Consider the following 17,112-nt stretch of genomic DNA (forward strand, 5'->3'; position numbering starts at 1 on the left):
GTTTTCTTTTGGGATGTGGTTGTGTCACATTTGCAGATACATCTGTTATTCATTCTCTCAGCTATAGATTTAAATATTAGAGAGTCTCATAGTCCCAGGATACCCCATATCTAAGAATATATAAATATATGCATGTATATATAAATAGGACATTCTTGATTTATTTTAAGGAGTGTTTCAAACTTTAGAGCAGAGTTTCACTCTATGCATAGAGGTGTGGTCCTTGTATCAGAATCAGCTGGTACGTTTATTAAATATGTATCCGCCTAGGTCCAACCTCAGGCCTACACAGTTAGACCCAAGACTAGGCATATTTAGCAGGTTCTATAGGTGATTTGGTGGCCCAATAAAATCTGAGGACACTGTAGAGGAAAATCATCCACTAAGTCTTAGTGCTACTGTCTTAAATACCAACTTGCTGTGTTGGTAATATTAGTCTTTTACTTTTCTCTCTCATCGTAGAAACCACTTGTGTGTAAAACCGTAACTCTATAAAGATAATGTAGTGTGGAGAAAACTGCCCCTTGGATCTGAAAATCAATTGAGTTTTGCTCCAGTCAAAAAATTGCACTATTATCTGCAATTGCACAATCCTTGGGGACTAAAGAAATAACTTTTAGTACTTTAGGATTTTTGTTTTGCTTTATTAAATCACTGTAGCTAGTTTGCTTTAATGTTGGATCCTAAAGAATATCCAAGTTTTATATAGAAAACTACTAATAAAAACAGTTGATTTAGATTGGTAGTGTCAGCACAAAGACACCATGTACATTGGACTTATCTGCTACCAAATCAGATATACTGCCTTAATTATTTTTAGATGTTTAGGCAACTTGTCTTAGACAAGCTGGGTTACAGATTCAAGTTGTAAGTACTAGAGCTACAATTCAGGAGGCCAGTAACAGCTTGCACACCTCACCTAAACACCTCATCATCTTGAAATTATGAGCTTGCTTTTGATATTTATCAGCTTGAAATCACTGACCTAATTACCTTTAGGTTAGGATAAGAGCAGTGTTCCTGTATCTGTCAATAACCAATGTGGAAGGAAGGGGCTTCCCCATTCTCAACTAGTTTACCAAGTTTGGAAAGGTAGTGGTCAAGGTACTCCTTCCTTTACTACTCTGTCTAGTCCTGCAACAGGAGGTATATTACTCTATCAGATATTTTTAATGTGCTTAGTATTCACTGACAATGCAGATTAAGTGATTTGCCCAATTCCAAATCCCTGAGTGAGCACTTAGTAGCTTGTGCGTAAGAAATAAACAACTATTTTCTAATTCGAACTGAAGCCAAAAGTTGTATTGGAAGCTTAATTGTTAAACTATCTGAAACTAAAAATAAATATTTTGCCTTAGCTATAAATATAAGTAATCAGAATAATAATAGGCAGTAATCATTAAGACAGTGTTCTAATTGCTTTGCAGGTATTTTCTATAGTTCTTAGAACAACATGGAAAATATAAGCAGTATCACTGGCTTTCTTACAGTAGTTAGGCTTTAGTGACTTAGTAGAAAGTAGGCAGAATTTGAATGGAAATCTACTTGATTCCAAAAATTGTGTTTATTCTACTAAGACCGTGTGGCCATTTCCAAGATAACAGCTTTATTAGTTTTTTTATTGATTAATTTTTAATTGAAAAAAATTATATATGTAAAATTATTATGTACAGCAAGAAGTTTTGAAATATGTACACATAGTAGAATAAACAAGCCCAAGCTAATTAACATACATTACCTTACATCTTATTTTTTGCAAAGAGAACACATAAAATCTATTCTCAGCAATTTTCAAGAATAAAATATGTTGTTATTAACTACAGCCACAATGTGGGACAATAGATCTTTTGAATTTATCTCTCCTATCTGACTGAAATTTTGTAATCTTTGATTACCATCTCCCCAGTCCCACTCCTGCCAGCCTGTGGTAACCATCATTCTACTCTCTACTTAGATGAGTTCAACTTTTTAGATTCCGCATATAAATGAAATTATGCAATATTTGTCTTTCTGTTCCTGGCTTATTTCACTTAACATAATGTCCTCTAGGTTCATTCATATTGTCGCAAATGACAGGATTTTTTTTTTTTTGTCTTTTTAACCCTGAGTAGTATTTCATTGGGTATATATACCACATTTTCTTTATCCACTTATCCATTGATGGACACAGATCCATTTTACATCTTGGCTATTATAAATAGCATTTCAGTGAACATGAGAGTACAGGTATTTTGTTGTCATACTAATTTCAGTTCCTTTGGATATATACCCAGTAGTGCAATCGCTGGGTCATATATATGATAGTTCTATTTTTAAGTTTTTGAAGAACTTCTATACTGTTTGCCATAGGGTATGTTAAATTTACATTCTCGCCAGTGGTGTATAAGGGTCCCGTTTTTTCCACATCCTCACCAATACATATCTTTTGTCTTGTTGATAATAGCCATCCTAACAGGCGTGAAGTGATATCTCACTGTGGTTTTAATTTGCATTTCTCTGTGATCAGTGAGATTGAGCATATTTTTATATACCTGTTCGTCGTTTGTATGTCTTCTTTTAAGAAATGTCTATTTAGGTTATTTGCCCATTTTTTAATTGGATTATTTGTTTTCTTGCTATTGAGTTGTTTGAGTTCCTTGTATATTTTGGACATTAACCCTTATTAGAAGTATGGTGTGCAAATACATTCTCCTATTCTGTAGGTTATCTCTTCAATCTGTTTATTGTTTCTTTTGCTATGCAGAAGCCTTTTAATTTGATGTATTCCCATTTGTATGTTATTGCTTTTGTTGCCCATGCTTTCTGGGTAATAGCTCCAAAAATTATTGCCCAGACCAATGTCATGAAACTTCTCCCCCTATGTTTTCTTCTAGTAGTTTTACATTTTTAGGTCTTACATTTAAGTCTTTAGTCCATTTTGAATTGATTTTTGTATCTGGCATGAAACAAGGGTTTTAATTTCATTCTTCTGCATATGCATAGCTGGTTGTTCCAATGCTATTTATTGAAGAGATTGTCCTTCCCCATTATGTGTTCTTGGCATCATTGTTAAAAATCAATTGACTATAAATACGTGGATTTATTTCTGGGGTCCTTATTCTGTTCCATTTGTCCATGTGTTTGTTTTTATGCCAGTACCATGCTATTTTGATTACTATAGCTTTGTAATATATTTTGAAGTCAGGTAGTATAATGCCTCCAGCTTTGCTCTTTTTTCTTCAAAATTGCTTTGTTTATTCAAAGTCTTTTGTAATTTCCTGTGAACTTTAGGATTGTTACTTCTATTTCTGGAAAAATACCATTGGAATTTTGATAAGGAATGCATTTAATGTGTAGTATGAACATTTTAATAATTTGAATTCTTCCAACTCATGAACATGTGTGTATTCTCTAAAGGGACAGAACTAATGGGATAGATGAATATATGAAGGGGACTTTATTAGGAGAATTGACTCACATAATCACAAGGGGAAGTCCCACAGTAGGCTGTCTGCAAGCTGAGAAGCCAGGAAGCCAGTCCCCAAATTTCGAAAGTAGGGAAGCCAATAGTGCAGCCTTCAGTCTGTGGCCAAAGGCCCGAGACCCCCTGGAAAGTCACTGGTGTATGTCCAAGAGTCCAGAAGCTGAAGAACTTGGAGTCTGATGTGCAAGGGCAGGAAGCATTGAGCATGGGAGAAAGATGGAGACCAGAAGATTTAGTCATTCTAGTCCTTCCATGTGCCTCTGCCTGCTTTTATCCTGGCTGCACTGGCAGCTAATTAGATGCTGCCCACCCAGATTGAAGGTGGGTCTGCTTCTCCCAGTCTACTGACTCAAATGTTAATCTCCTTTGGCAACACCCTCACAGACACATTCAGGAACATCCTTCAATCCAGTCAGGTTGACACTCAATATTAACCATCAAAATGTGCTATCTTTTCATTTCTTTGTATTATCTTTGATGTATTTTATGAGTGCTTTATAGCTTTCTGTGTACAGGTCTTTAACTTCTTTGGTTTAATTTATTCTTAATTTTATTTTTTAGCTATTGTAAATTGAATTGTTTTATTGATTACTTTTTTGGTTACTTTGTTGTTAGTGTACAGAAACTTTACTTTTATGCTGATTTTATCTCTTGAGTCTTTATTGAATTTGTTTATTAGCTCTAAAAAATTTTTGGCGGTAACTTTTGGATTTTCTGTATATATCATATCATCTGCAAACTGGGACAGTTTAACTTCTTCCTTTCCAATGTGGATGCCTTTTATATTCTCTTGCCTAATTGCTCTATGACTTCCAGTTGAATAGAAGGGACAAGAGTGGACATCCTTGTCTTATTCCTGATCTAGCATAAAACCTTTAAACTTTTCTCCATTAAGTAGAATGTTGGCTGTGGATTTGTCATTGACGGCCATTATCGTTCTGACTACATTCCTTCTATACCTAATTTGCTAAGAGTTTTTATTATGAAAAGATTTGTTATTTATTTACTTCTGATTATCAAATTGCCCTAAAGCTTAACAGCTTAAAACAGACATTTCTTATTTTATAACTTTTGAGGATCAAAAATAAGGGTTGGCTTAGCTAGGGGATTCCGGCTCAAGGTCTCTCATGAAGTTGCCATCAAGCTGTTTTCTGGGGATATGGTCTCATTTGAAAGCCCAAACAAGAAAGGCTCTTCTTTCAAGCCCACTTAAGCAGTTGTGGCAAGCTTAAGTTTCCTGCAGGCTGTTGGAAAAGGGCATCAGTTCTTCTGACTGTTATCTGGAGAGCTCCCTCAGTTTCCCACCATGTGAGTCTCTCCATGGGGCAGTTTACAACATGGAAGAGCAAGAAATCAGAATGACGGAAAAAGGCTGCAAGGAAATCCTGGACAGAACCTTCAATCTTTTTACAGCCTAATATCAGAAGGAACACCGCACCACCTCTCTTGTATTCTGTTTTTCATAAGTGCATCAATAAATACAGCCTACACTCCAGGGGAAGGGAATTAAGCTCCACCATTTGTGGACTATCAGAGAATTTGTGTACATATCTTTCAAATCACCACAGCATACTAATTCCATATTCAACTTGAATACAAAAACTATAAATACCTAAGGATGTTGCATTTATCTTGACTGAATTTGGGTCTTGATGATTCTTTAATAAATGGCAGTTATTTTTCAATATCTTAATAATCATTTAATATCTCTCATAGGTCCCGTATTTTGTTTTGGGTTTTTTTTTAAGTTTATTTAAGGAATTTTTTTTCCTGAAGCCAGGAATATAATTGCTAGTTTAGAAAAGAACAGATTTGCATAAATATTGGTCAAGGCTTTTTGTATTACTTGAGCTATTTTCTGCATAACTTTTTTTTGAGATGAAAATGTTTTATGCTATGTGAGAAGCCCCAAAAGGTAACTTCTTAGCCGGCACTAATGAAGTCACTTTCAGAGTCTTGTTTGTGTGAATTAATTTGCATAGGTATTTAAGGGGCATATGAAGAGAGTTGGCAATTCACTTATTCACATACGTTGGCCTTTTGGTAGGTTGATAGTCTGTAATGAATGAACAATAGCTTCAATTATATACAAATGCATTAGTTTCCTTTTTAAAATATATAAGCTCCACTTCATCAAAGGATAACCAAATGAGTTACATTAAATTTAAAAGTTTTCAAATATATATTTATATTAATTTAGTCTAAAACTAACAATGACCTTTAAATCCCTAGCTATTCAAAAGTGAATTATGTTTGCTTCTACTACAGAGGAAGACAAGTTGGCTAGTTTTTGGTAATTTTTAATAATTAAAATTTTAATGAATTATTTATAATTTTAATTAAATCACAGGATTTTGGATTACAGATCCTTTGGAACTGTGATTCTCAAAGTGTGGTCCAGAGACACTTGGGGGTTTCGGAGACCCTTTTGATATGTCCTTGAGGTCAACACTTTCTTCATAACAAAACCAAGACTTGACTTGCCTTATTCACTTTCATTTTTTCACGATGTACAGTCATGTTTTCCAGGAGCTAAATGAAATAAGGTATTTCAAAAATAAATGTAGAAGCAAATGTGAGAATCCAACTATCTTCTGTTAATCATTAACATTAAGGAGATTTACAGAAATTTATAACAATATAGTCTCCTTAATTTTCTTTTGTTTTGGAAAATATAGTTATTCTTCATAAAATGTTATTTATATTCATTAGATAATAGGATCATTTTTGTTGGTTTCAATTAATTAATGATATTTTTAAGTTTATGTTTTAATTCCTAACATGGTAAGTATGAAGTGCTATAACCCACATAAACAAAATTATTTTGTAATCCTTAATAATGTTGCAGTATAAAGGGATTCTAAGACCAAAAATTTGAGAATTGCTGTTTTAGAATAACAATTTTTTTTCAGATATAGAAACTAAGCTCTATAAAGAGTATATGATTTGCTCAAAATTCTACAGCTTATGTATAGCAGGGCAGGGACAGGAACCTAGGTAGGTCTTCTGATTTGTGTTATGTCATATGGCTTAACCTATAATATTCATAAAATCAGTTGGAAATTCCCTTTAGCAATGTCCAGCTGTGATTATGAATGTCATCCTGGAAGTAAAGATGTATAAATCGTTCAATGAATGGGGGAAAAATGGTTTGTTTTCTGTTTTCTACAGAACCTAGCATTCTCCATTAGATTTTGCTAATTTTTAATCTAACCCAAAACCTAGTAGATTAAAACAAAAAACATTTATTGTCACTCAGAAGGCAAGTCAGCTGGGAGGTTCTGCCAATCCAAGCCAGGCCCAGCCGATTTTAGCTGGGATCACATATGCATCTGTGGTCCTCACACAGGTGAGCTGAAGACTTGCTGGCTGCCATGATGAAGGTAACTGAGTCACATGGCCCTCATCATACTGCAGGTTATCCAAGGCTTGTTTGCCGCATAAGTTTAGACCTGGCCCAAGGATACTGTTTTGGATTAAAGCAAGTAGCAAGGGCAGCTCACATTCAAGGCGTGGGGAAATACTCTACCTCTGCATGCGGGGAGCTGCAGAGTCACATTACAAAGTAGAGTGTACATAATTACAGATTTTTTTGTAATTTTACAAAATAATTCAAAAATATGGCTTTGAATAATAGTGTCAAGTGTTAAATGTAGCGACTATGGGACTGAATTTCACTGTTAAAGCAGATTGAGTTCAATCCTCATTTCTGGCATTTGGACAAGTCACTTAACCTTTTTAACTTGCACATTCTTCATCTGTAAAATGAGAAAAATAGTTTCTCCAGTAAAGGATTCTATTAACGATTAGATGAGGCAATGCATGTAAAGTACTTGCCTTCACACAAGAAATGCTTTAGAAATATTAGCTAGTGGCCATTTAAAAAGCTCATGCTCTAGATCAATTCATTGAACTGACTCTCCTAGACAAAATAGCAATGCCATGTTTAACTATGCATATATGTCTGCATGAGCAGCAGGCCTGCTGTCTGCCTCCAAAGTCTCTGTCTTGCTATTTACATGAGCCCTTTCTCCTAACACAAGTTCAGTCTATCTCAGTAAATATGTACTAAATAGCTGATATTTGCCTCCTTTCTGCTCCAAGCCATTGTTACAGATTTAAAGAACGTATGGTCTCTGTTTAAATAAAAACTCATAGTTGAGTAAAAAAGATAAAATCCTTACCAGATAATTTCAATTAAATGTACTAAGTGCTAAGAGAGGATAGCACAGATAAGGGTTCATATCTAGAGGTTAGGGACAGTATGAAAATTTGTCTTATTAGTCAAGATACATGCTACCAGTCCATATTACAGACTAATAACTCTTTTACACCCAAGGTTTCTCTTCAGGAGCATCCTGCCTGCAATCCCTTAAATAAGCAAGTCTTCAGCTGACCCCTATCCCAATGAAGAGGTACAAAAGAATGGGTTAAGATGGAGAGACCCAGACCAATTCCTGCATCATTCAGCTAGGACTTTACTTTCTCTGTTACCTCTTATTAGAAAGCAGATATGTTGGTGTAACAGTTGATGACACTTTATTGTACATTTGTGCATATCACCTGGACCATTCAATTGGCCTTGTTAATTTAAATATCTTCCATTATCACTTTTGAGTTAACAAACTCTTCTGTGTGACTATATCCACTTTTTGCCAGGGAACATTATTCCATTTGAGCTGTAGGTATTAGCTCCCTCTGGAGACAACTGTGGCAGAGTGGTTTCCAAAATCTATCAGGCCAGAGAAAGTCATTATCAGAGGGTCATGGCCATTCAAAGGAAGCTTTTCTTCAACTTAGGAATGAAAATATGAATTAAAAGTCAGCAACATCAAGAAGTTTCCCTCAACACAGAGGCCTTTACTACAACTTGGTAGCTACCTTTTATAAACAGGTACTGGCAGCATTGCCTTTCTTTTAATGACTTTGATACTCTGACACAAGCACGTGGATATTCCATATCCCAAGCCACTAATGACGCTTAGGATTGCAATCCAACTACCTTGCAATTCTGCGAATGACATCTGCTCATCACTATATTCTCAGAGGGGAATCTGAGAAGCCACAAGTAAAAGGATTAGCAAGTTGATAGTTCAGTTTAGCAAACTTGTGTGAGTGCCACTCTGAATTAAGACCTGTATTAAGAAGGAAAAGAGCTACAGAGAAGGACCAGACATGGTTCTTCACCCTCTTGAAAGACAGTCTAGAGGGGAAGACTATCCAACACATCCACAAATCCTCTAATGCAAAAGTGGCTGTGAGAACCACACTAGTAGAAATTCAGCTAGAGTGCTGTGGAAATATTAGAGGAGTAAAGAGAGAACAATTCCAACTTACGGAAAACAAGATAGTGTCTTGGGAAAGTTGGAAGTTGAAATGTGTCTTTAAAGGGTGCAGAAATTTGATGTGAAAGGGGAAAATATTTCAAGTAACTGAAATAACTTGAACCAGAGCCTTGAGGTCAAAGGAGTTCTGAGGATTGCTGAAGAGTATGAGCAAAAGATGAGAGATTTGGAAAAAGAATAAGAATAATAGAAAATGAGGCTGCAGGTAGAAGCTACAATGATGGAGTTTTGAATGCCTGAAGAATTTGCATTGAAGTTGAATTGAAGTGGGAAATTCTCACTTCCCCAACTGGGAAATCCATCAGGGAGTTTTCTGTGTTTTTGTTTTTTTATTCTGTTTTGGTTTTTAAAGCATAGAAATAGATCATCAACTTTTTTTCATCTTTTAAAATTTTTATTGCGCTATAAGATACAAAGTGCACAAATGTTAAGTATACCGATCAAATTTTTTTTCTTTTTTTAAATTATATTTTAAGTTCTGTGATACATATGCAGAACATGCAGGCTTGTTAGATAGGTATACACGTGCCATGGTGGTTTGCTGCACCCATCAACTGGTCATCTAAATTAAGTACTTCTCCTAATGCTATCCCTCCCCTAGCCCCCAGCCCCCGACAGGGCCCCGTGTGTGATGTTCCCTTCCCTGTGTCCATGTGTTCTCATTGTTCAACTCACACTTATGAGTGAGAACATGTGGTGTTTGGTTTTCTGTTCCTGTGTTAGTTAGCTCAGAATGATGGTTTCCAGCTTCATCCATGTCCCTGCAAAGGACATGAACTCATCTTTTTTATGGCTGCATAGTATTCCATGGTGCAAATGTGCCACATTTTCTTTTTCCGATCTATCCATTGATTGGCATTTGCATTGGTTCCAAGTATTTGCTATTGTGTACAGTGCTGCAATAAACATATGTGTGCATGTGTCTTTATAGTAGAATGATTGATAATCTTTTGGGTACATACTCAGTAATGGGATTGCTGAATCAAATGGTATGTCTGGTTGTAGATCCTTGAGAAATAGCCACACTGTCTCCCACAATGGTTGATCTAATTTACACTCCAACCAACAGTGTAAAAGCATTCCTATTTTTCCACAGCCTTGCCAGCATCTGTTGTTTCCCATCAACTTTTTTTTAAAAAAACAAATAGTACCAGCATATGTAGCATAAATTGGAGGAAGGTGGAAACCCTAAAAGGTTGCTGACAAGTCTATTGAAGAATATAAATAAAAGATTCAGAAATCCAATGCCAGAGTGCAGTATTCTTAGCCTAATGAGGCAAAATATTTAAATAAAACTAGCATGACTACAAATTTGCAGAAAAATTTTGGACCTAGCCCCATCTGTGTATTTTCTGCTATTGGTGATTGTAGGTTATAGACTATTTAAGGAAACCAGGCCCCTGAATAGAGACAACATCAGCAATGTTTCCTCTTATTCCTTGTAAAGGAAATAGAACTAGGAAAAAATATTTTAATGCTGGAGCTTGTGAAAACCTTTGTTCAGAAAAAAACCTTGTTCTTCTTTGGATACGGCTAGATACAAGATTTTCCTTGCCTGACACTTACCGCATGGCAAATGACTTATGCTCAGTAAAAATCTCCCAATCTCCTGCTATGCTAAGGATGGTCCATGGACAAAAAGTATCAGCATCACCTGGGAGTTTATCAGAACTTCACTATCTGGGGTTTCACCTATTAAATCAGAATCTGCATTTTCACAAGATTTTCAAGTGATTTCTGTGCACATTAGCTTAAGAAGCATTGGCCTACTGTGTATGCCAAAGGTTTTCTGACTTGTCAACATTACTTCAGGACTTAGAGCCCATGCATATGGACAAATCAATGTTAGATGAAAGGGAAGAATCCTGATAATGATAACACTTCAGTTCTTTGTAGAGACGAACCTTATAAAGAGCTTAAGGCAGTGCCTGGTACATAGGGCTCTATAGTTGGTAGCTGCTATATATTATTATTGTTGTTGTGGCTATTTTGTTTATTATTATTAACTGCTTTCTTTTACCTGGGTCAGTAGATTAATTGCTTAGTCTCTCTAAACATAAGTAAGAAAATTTAAGAAACACATCGTGGAGCCAAATTTGTAGAAACGGCCACCAGATCACCTTGCTCCCATACAAAGACAACAAATACACAGTTTTGCATTGGAATTTTAATGGATATATGGTCTTTAAAACCCACAATCTGATATTTTACTTGATTGTTAATGATTTCCTATTCTCCTACATCATAAGATTTGAGTTCAAAAAACTGTACATACACACAAAAAAATAGGTCATCTTTGATGAAGGATGAATGCTGGACCATGACTTACTTGATGGTGTCCTTACTAAGACGCCACTAGATAATCAAGCCTGACCTACCCTAGGTCGATTATTTTGAGCTACTTGAGGTCTAGAAATGATTTGACAGCAAAAAAATGTGTGTCTAGCAGTTCATCTAAAGAGCAGAGTGAAGAATAAGATGCAATTAAGGAGTCAGAGCAATCACTCAGAGTGTCTTTGGAACACTTTCGATATTGAGTTGAAACAGTTATGACTGAGAAGTGTGTGTCTGTCTCTGCCTCTCGAAATATCCCAGTGACTCTAATTGGCATTGACTGCGCTCAGTCCTGTACCTTTGCAGAGTATACAGGCCTCTGCATGGAGTGGATTTCATTCTAATGGTGGACTGACAGACTTCTAATTATGGTCACTCAAACTAGTCATGAGAAGAACGCTTGCCTTCTGGCTGAACATTCAATCATGCTGCTTCCCTGAAATATTTGTCTCTCCTGCTCCATTAAAAGATAATTCTATCTCTATGTTATTGCAACTTTTTTCTCTCCTGGAAACATTTTTGGAGGGAAAAATGGTTAACCCACTAAAAATCAGAATATGGTTCTGAGGGACTGTGGGTCTTCTCCAGTGCTTACCTGGCTTTTGAGGGGACATAAATAAATAGCACTGTGTATGGCTTCCCTAAAATTTGTGAATAATTGCAATCCAGTATTTTATGGAATGATTATACCAGGGAGGGTATTTTTATATGCTAAAAAATGTATATGGTTAAATAAATTTGGAATATTCCAGGAGTAAGTAAAATTAAGCAGATTATTTATTGCAGGTTTTCCTAAGCTACTGTTTTAAATGTTTTATGACTCTATAATAGGGAGTCAAAATGTGTAGTTACTCCCAAATATATTGATTGCGTAACCCTTTTCCATGAAGCACATTACAGATTAGTGTTTCTCAGAACAGAAATCAAGTTTTACTAATAGTTATTTACAGACTAATAATAGTAACTATACAACATTTTAGATACAAATGGAGGGTATGTGTTAAATTATTTTATGATGAGGTATTTTATTCAAAAAGTGCTGTGATGTACACATAAAATGCTGTGATGTACACATTAAATTTATGCATCTTTTAAGATGGTTCTTAAAAGATTGAAACCACCATGACTAGTGTGAACTATCGCAATAACATTGACCCATAGTTCTCATTGATTGCCAATTGGTTATGATGACAACATTAACAGATTAAAGAAACTGCTATGTGACAATTGTTATATTGGATACAATCCTAGAATATTTACCAATCCAAATGAGAAACAAAGTTTAAATAAGTAATGAGAGAACAATAAGTCACCTTAATTTCCCACTAGAAAAAAATAATAAAAAAATATATATATAAATAAAGAAAAAATAAATAGTGGCATTAATTCACCTCTTCTAAATGTTCTCATTGGTTCCTGCTGTTTAATATCTTGTCACAGGTTCAGATTTTTTGCACAGTAAAACAATTCGAAAATGAAATATTGACTTAGTAGATAACAAAATATATAGATTGACAGTAAAGAGAGAAAATAACTTTTTAAAATGCCAAGTTATATAATCAGATAATATCACAGTTGTGAGATCATATTTAGTTATTGTGTATATGTTTTAAAATGATATTTCCATTTCTTAGATCCCATATAATACATGTTTTATCAATGTTTCAATGAGAACGTATCTACCATTCGTATCTTAGAGATATATATTTTATAGATTTTTCTATTTGTTTTTCCTGATCAGAGGCTTGTAACATTTCATATTACTTTAATTTCTTCAGGTGAATGCCAGTGAATTTGTATTTTAGTTTATTTATAGGCCCTCTGAATGATTATGTGTCTTATGTTTTTGATGATAACAATACAAAATTATTTAATGACTCAGTTTCTGGAATCCCATGAATAAAATATAAATGATGAGTTTAATTTGCAATACAGTAATGAAGTGCCTCAGTGCATTTCCTTCTGATATCTTTTTAAAGAAATCTAATTTTTTTTTACTCATCATTATTATGAAAGCTGTAAAAGTCAGGTCATATATATTTGCATATGTTTTCTTTTAGTTTTTAATCACTTTGAGAGCCTGCTAAATATTCCTCCAGAGAATATCCAAAGAAAAGAAGAAAACAAGGTCTGCTTTAAACTCATCCTACATAGTATATTGAGTTGGCTTTTAACTTGACCACCCTGGAACTGTCATGGAGCTCGTTGCTCTTTCGTCTTCAGAAACTGATGATGCAATAGCAACATTTGCTTTCCATTTGCAATCTTCTATTCTTGGTTAGCCTAAAATAAAGTCAAGAGGATTGGATTTTCTAAGACTGGCAGTAGCCAGAAGTAAATACAGTGTGCTGTTTATTGTGTCAGATTCCAAAACCCAAAACATCAAAATAACTTTGAAACTTCTTATTAGCAATTTCCAAAACGCTGGAGAGTTCTATAAGTGTGGTTGAACAGCTATGTTTTCCATTGTGCAAATTGTCTGTATTCACTTAATAACCACAAAATGGGACATAAAATATGTTTTACATTCATTTTTAATAATTCTTATTTGAATAACTATCAACTGAAATATTTGTTATTATCTGCTGGTGCTGTTCTAAGCATTTTACATTTTTTTCTTTTTCTGCCTGACAGCTCTATGAAGTGGCCATTATTATTATATTAGTGTTGCAATTTACAGGTTGGGAAACAGAAGACAAAGAGATGTGCAGTAACTCAGGATGAACTAATACACAGGGAGAAATATATAGTGAACAACCTTGAATTATTCTAAAGAGCTCTCTTTATTGGGTGTTTCTTTACTCACTCAGAAAACATTCATTTAGTGCCAACTGTGTGCCAGCACTATGCTAAGAGCAAGAGGCAGAAATAAAAATGCAGTGCATGATCCTTTACAATATATAAATATCTAGAGAAAGCATTTACATAAACCAACACCAGCCCAAAGTCACATGTGCATTAAATAATTGTTTTATTAATTTAATAATGTTTACTGAGTGCCTACTTCACACAAGGTATTGCCTAGCAAACACTGTCATTTTGCCAAAAGTTTGCACTTCCTAGTAATGTTTCTGCTGTTGGAAAACTAATCAGCATCTTTTATATAACCTGGTTGAAATGCTATAGACATTCACATTCCTCTGCCTACAGATAAGCTTCTGTTATAATATTTATAGCAATGGATAAAAGAAGGTAAATACTGAGGAAGATTAGGAGGGAAGAAACCTGGAGGACCACATATACTCTATTAGTTTAGACCTAGTTCCTTATATAAGAAATACTGAGTGTTTCATTTTTCTTTTCTCTTCTTTGGAAGATGGCTGCATTTGTTTGTATAAAAATGGACATTTCTTGAATATAGCATGTATTTTTTATGTCCTAATGGTGGGGCAGGGAATGCAGTGGAAAAAAAATGCTTTTTTTGAGGTCAGTCACATAGATATGGCATCAAGTGCTTACTCTATCATAATTTGCCAGATGTGTGATTTTTAGCAAGGTCTTTGATCTCTCTGAATCTTAGTTTTCTCAACAATGAGATAAAGACAAAAGTAACTAACTTGCAGTATCAGGGCTCATTATTTCAAATAATGTGTATAAACACTATTCACCTATAAAATGATTGTTGTGAAGATTAAATGAGATAATGAAAGTGAAGTGCTTAATAGACTTCCTAGTAAAATGAATAACATCACTCAATAAATAACAGCATTTATTTTAATTGCTATCATTATCTTTTTCATTTGCTTGACAAGTGGTTCTCAGTGTTTTTATGTGTCACCTACAATAGAATTATCTGGAACGCTTATCAAAAAGAAAATCAGATCCCCAAGCCAATTCCTGATTAGCTAAATAAGAATCTCTACTGGTTTCTTGGGCATCTTAAACCCAGTGTTCTTGAAGTAGAGGCATTAGCTCTCTATAGAAAGGGATGGTGTCTAGTTAACAAAGTGCCTAGTATATACCACCAACTAACGCAATAAATGGCAGTTGCTACTTTATAACATGCTGCCAGTTACTATCTTGGAAAACCAAGGAGTATCTTGGTTAGGACTACCTTCATGGGAAGTGATTACCATCTTTTTACATAAATAATCTTTTTCATGTTTATATAATAAACAGTTTTACAGTGCATTTCCTAGTACTTAGTTCAATTCTAGGAGCTGTAGTCATTTTGTTATTTTAAACTGGTTTATCAAAGGTAGGACTGTCAATGTCTCTGAACTACTTCATAACTGAGAGATATGGATAAAGAACTGATAGGAAATTGGATTACATTTGACATGGAGCCTCAGACTGAGTATTTTGTCACCGTATTAGGAAAGTTGAAATCATAGGAAAAGTACCGTTATCCTATGGGATAGGCATCTCATTTCTCGGGATTGGGTAGAGAATTTTATACAGAAGCGAGGGGCTCTTTTCTGAGAATTTGCCTACTGTTCAATTCACTTAATACCTGGAATGTATGTTGAAATCATGAGTCTGATATTTACTTTTATGTATTTATTTATATATTTTTTAGAGGCAGAGTCTCGCTCTGTCACCCAGGCTGGAGTGCAGTGGTGCCATCATAGCTCGCTGCAACCTCAAATTCCTGAACTTAATCCTCCCACCTCAGTCTCCCAAGTAGATAGGACTATAGGCATGTACCACCATGCCTGGCTAATTTCTTATTATTTTTTCATAGAGACAATGTCTTACTATGTTTCCCAGGATGGTTTGAACTCCTGGCCTCAAGTGATCCTCCTGCATTGGCCTCCCAAAGTGCTGGGATTACAGGCATGAGCCACTGTGCCTGGCCCTGAAATTTAGTTTTAAATGAAAGTTATATAAAAAAAGAATTTATAGCAAAGCAGATCACACTAATAAAATATTGCTGGCATATAATCAGTTAAAACTCTACAATTTTGATTTCAATATAGTTTGTGGTGTTTGCAAGTAAAGAAGCCTTTTAAAAATCATTAACTATATCCGGAGGCCTTTGGTTGTGGTATTAGAAGTTCAAATGCTCTATAACTCTTCCAAAAAACTGTAGTTCTGAATCAGATAAAGATGGCTACTCTTATGAACAAAGGGAACTTTAGATTTCTAGAAAAGCTAAACCATACAGCCTGAACTGTGCTGTTTGATGTAGATTCTCCAATTGAAGGTATCCTAGTTCTTTGAAAAAAAAACAAACATTTTTTTCTACCTTCTTTTAGAGATTGAACTCCCTCTCTTTGGAGGAAAGAGAAGTGGTTTGTTGAAAATCATCTGGGGCTAAGAGTCAAGGATTGGTATTCTTGTCATCTCTGTCACACTGACTAGTCACACGTCAAAAGGCAAAGAATTTAAGCAGTCTTTTAAATTTATTGGGTTATTTTTGTAAATAGCAGAGCAATGTCCATCTTGCCTATCTCCCAGACTTGTGAAAATCAACTATCCAGATGCAAAAGTTCCTTGAAAAGATAAATGTGGTATCTGTTCACATGGAATGTGACATATGCTTTTTATTTGGGGTTTTTTTGGAGGGTGGGTGAATTTGTAAGATATTATTAATATTCACTGGATTTTATGGCATACTTCCCTGTATAGCACTGTTTACAATCTAATATGTGCTTATTCATTGCTGTTATATGTTTGCTTACTAGCTAGGATTATATGTGTGCTCATTTCTTAAGATTGTACTCCACCCTGTGAATTGAGAGTATCATTAATAACAGAGAATATGTCTTTGTTATATAGGCTCTCATCCCCAGCAACTGTGCCCTGATATGCATAGTAGTTGTTAATAAATAGTTGTGGAATGAATGGAAGCATGCCTCCAAAATGCACTGTGCATGTCCAATGTACACTATACATTTATATCTACTCCTCAAAGCGATTGGAGTTAATGTTGTTTTGAGTTTTTCTGTGGAAGATTTTCTTTGAAACTAAATACGCTACAAAGTCAAATTTGAAAATCAACTACATGAATATTGAACAGATGATTCT

At 34.9% G+C, this 17,112-nt stretch overlaps 1 protein-coding gene across 2 annotated transcripts in view; it reads left to right on the forward strand.

Moving 5' to 3' along the window:
• GABRB2 (gamma-aminobutyric acid type A receptor subunit beta2) overlaps positions 1–17,112 on the forward strand; it is a 262,315-nt gene that overhangs the window by 196,870 nt on the left and 48,333 nt on the right. The gene's annotated exons all lie outside the window — the stretch shown is intronic.

Source organism: Symphalangus syndactylus, chromosome 7 (genome assembly GCF_028878055.3).
Source record: "Symphalangus syndactylus isolate Jambi chromosome 7, NHGRI_mSymSyn1-v2.1_pri, whole genome shotgun sequence".
NCBI classification, from domain to species: domain Eukaryota; kingdom Metazoa; phylum Chordata; class Mammalia; order Primates; family Hylobatidae; genus Symphalangus; species Symphalangus syndactylus.